Raw genomic sequence first — 3,221 nt, forward strand, 5'->3', positions numbered from 1 at the left:
TGGTCTTTTTTAGTTAGTTTGTTTTCTCCTCTCTTCTGCTTAAAGAAGTCCTTGTAACATTTCCTATGATACTGGCTTGGTGGTAATGAATTCCTTTAGCTTTTTCTTTTCTGGGCAGTTATTTATTATCTCTTCTTTTATTTTAAATGATAGCCTTGCTGGGTATACCAGTCTTGGTTGTTGGCCCTTGTTTTTCGTCACTTTGAATATTTCCCGCCACTCCCTTCTGGCCTACAAAGTTTCTGTTGAGAAATCAACTGAGAGTCTTATGGGAGCTCTCTTGTAAATAACTAGCTGTCTTTCTCTTGCTGATTTTAGGATTCTCACTTTATCTTTTAACCTTTGCCATTTTAACTATGATGTGTCTTGGTGTGGGCCTTTTTGGGTTCATCTTGTTTGGGACTCTCTGCACTTTCTGGGCTTCTATGTCAATTTCCTTCATCAGGTTAAGGAAGTTTTCAATCATTATTTCTTCAAATAGGTTCTCAATCCACTGCTCCCTCTCGTCTCCTTTTGGTATTCCTATTATGTGAATGTTGTCGTGCTTCATATTGTCCCACAAGTTTCTTAAACTATTTTCATTGTTTTTTTATCCTTTTTTTCTTTTTGCTGTTTCAATTGGGTGTATTCTGCTACTTTGTCTTCTAAATCACTGGTTTGATCCGGTGCTTCATCTAATCTGCTGTTGATTCCTTCTAGTATATTCTTCATTTCAGTTATTGTATTCTTTATTTCTGACTGGCTATTTTTCATGGTTTCTATGTCCTTTATCCTTGCTATCTCTTTGTTGAAATTCTCACTAAGTTCCTTAAGCATTCTTATAATCAGTGTTTTAAACTCTGTGTGTGGTAGGTTGGTTGCCTCCATTTCCTTTAGTTCCATCTCTGGATGTTTCTTCTATTCTTTTATTTGGGACATGTTTCTTTGTTTCCTCATTCTGGCTGCCACTCTGTGTTTGCTTCCATGTATTAGGTAGATCTCCTATGTCTCTCAGTCTTTTCTGAGTGCCCTGTGGTATGTGTCCTGTGAAGTCAAATTGTGCAATCTCCCTAATCTCTTATTCATGTGTTCCAGGAGTGAAAATATGGAACACTTCACAAATGTATATGTCATTCTTGCACAGGGGTCATGCTAATCTTCTCTGTATCATTCCAGTTTTAGTACATGTGCTGCCGAAGCAAGCTACCTTCACTTTTGAATGAGATTTTAGCTGGGTATTGAATTCTATGTTCATGATTATTTTTGTACAGCACTTTGAGATCTCTTCTTTGTCTTTGACTTTCTGAAGTTTTATTATATGGTTAGCTTTGGGCTTAATTTAATTTATCCTTCTCAGAATTCATTGTGATCTTGAACTCCAGGATGGAAGTCTTTTTTTTTTTTTTTAAGATTTTATTGGGGAAGGGGAGCAGGGCTTTATTGGGGAACAGTGTGTACTTCCAGGACTTTTTCCAAGTCAAGTTGTTGTCCTTTTAATCTTAGTTGTGGAGGGCGCTGCTCAGCTCCAGGTCCAGTTGCCATTGCTAGTTGCAGGGGGCGCTGCCCACCATCCCTTGCAGGTCGAACTGGCAACCTTGTGGTTGAGAGAAGGTGCTGCAACCAACTGAGCCATCCGGGAGCTTAGCAGCAGCTCAGCTCAAGGTGCTGTGTTCAATCTTAGTTGCGGGGGGCGCAGCCACCATCCCTTGCGGGAGTCGAGGAATCAAACTGGCAACCTTGTGGTTGAGAACACACTGGCCCTTGTGGGAATTGAACCGGCAGCGTTCGGTGTTAGGAGCACGGAGCTCCAACTGCCTGAGCCACTGAGCCAGCCCCAGGATGAAAGTCTTTTAGTCATTTATGGAAATATGCTAGCCATTATCTTTTTATAGATTGCCTCTGTCCTATTTTCTCTGTTTTCCACTTTTGGAATTAAATATATGTTGGACCTCCTCCTTCCATCTTCCATGTCTCTTAATCTTTCATATTTCCAGATCTTTATATCTTTGTGCATTTTGGATAATTTCCTCAAATCCATTTTCCAGTTTATGAATTCTCTTGCTGTATCTAATTGCTGTTCAACCCATCCATTTACATGTTTAATTTCCTTGATATCTACCTATGCTGATGGATGGATTTTTACCTAGACTACCCTTTCACATAGGATACAGGCCCTTAAGGATTGTAGCTTTTATTCAGTTTTCCAGTTCCATTTCCTTGCTCACTTGGGCTCTGTGCCCACCTTTTGTTCCCACATGAGCATGGAATTCCAAGCCCTTAGGTGAACAGATCGATAATAAACCCTCCATCACTGTAATGCAGCTACATCATGAGCTGACACTTTGAAACTTTGTTCTGTTTTCAATTACCTCTTTGTTTCTGGTGCCTGGGGATTTCTCTTTCTTTCTTCAGTGCTTAGCTAGGAATAGAAAACACTTTAAAATTTATATTTTATCCTGCATTTCTAGGTTTTTATGGTGAGATTTATCTTAGTCTACGTTTTGCTAAAACAGAAAATCATGAATAGTACTTTAATAATAAGGGGGGAAAACCCCTCATTATTACTTTTAAAAGGAGAAAGACAGTCTGTGGCTCAGGCACCAAGACAAATTACTCTAACAGCACAAGTCAGAAAGGTTGGCTTGTGTTCGTGTTTTGCAGTATGGTGGCCAGTGGATCCCAAAGCTATCCTATATCTGTTTCTTGGTGGTGACAATCTGCCATCAGAGAGCAAGAACAATTACATGATGGGTTGACTGGAAGTCCCTTTGAAGTAGCTTATCACAGTGAGTCTCAGAACTTTGAGTTCTAGTCATGGTTCTACCACTGACTCAAAAGGTCAGGATGGCCAGGACCTATTTAATTCATTCAGTTATTGATATTCTTAATTACATTTGATTATACTGATAAAACAATACAAGAATAGTCAAGCACCAACTTGGCTCAATCCTGAAGCTATGGAAGAGAAGCAGATAAAAAACTGTTGTTCTTACGTAACTCAAAGTTCAGTAGTGGGAGATTGGCTTTGGAATCGTCTGCTGTATAACAGAAGTCTGGATGGATTATCGTTGAGGTACATAGGACCGAGTGGCCAGTTGAATCTTGATGGGGGTTATAATCAAGAAAGTTCTGCGAATAAGAAATGAGAACATTGGAGTCACAAGATCATGTGATCAGAGCCTTGTAGAACACCTAACAAGTGCAGGCCCCTCGGTGAGTGTCCTCAGTGCCTTTGGTGGGAT

At 39.9% G+C, this 3,221-nt stretch overlaps 1 non-coding gene across 1 annotated transcript; it reads right to left on the reverse strand.

Moving 5' to 3' along the window:
* Positions 1–1,078: 1,078 nt before the first annotated feature.
* Positions 1,079–1,181, reverse strand: LOC117038597 (U6 spliceosomal RNA). The gene has a single exon (XR_004425690.1). It is a non-coding gene; the product is annotated as a U6 spliceosomal RNA (small nuclear RNA).
* Positions 1,182–3,221: the final 2,040 nt, after the last annotated feature.

Source organism: Rhinolophus ferrumequinum, chromosome 18, assembly GCF_004115265.2.
Source record: "Rhinolophus ferrumequinum isolate MPI-CBG mRhiFer1 chromosome 18, mRhiFer1_v1.p, whole genome shotgun sequence".
NCBI classification, from domain to species: Eukaryota; Metazoa; Chordata; class Mammalia; order Chiroptera; family Rhinolophidae; genus Rhinolophus; species Rhinolophus ferrumequinum.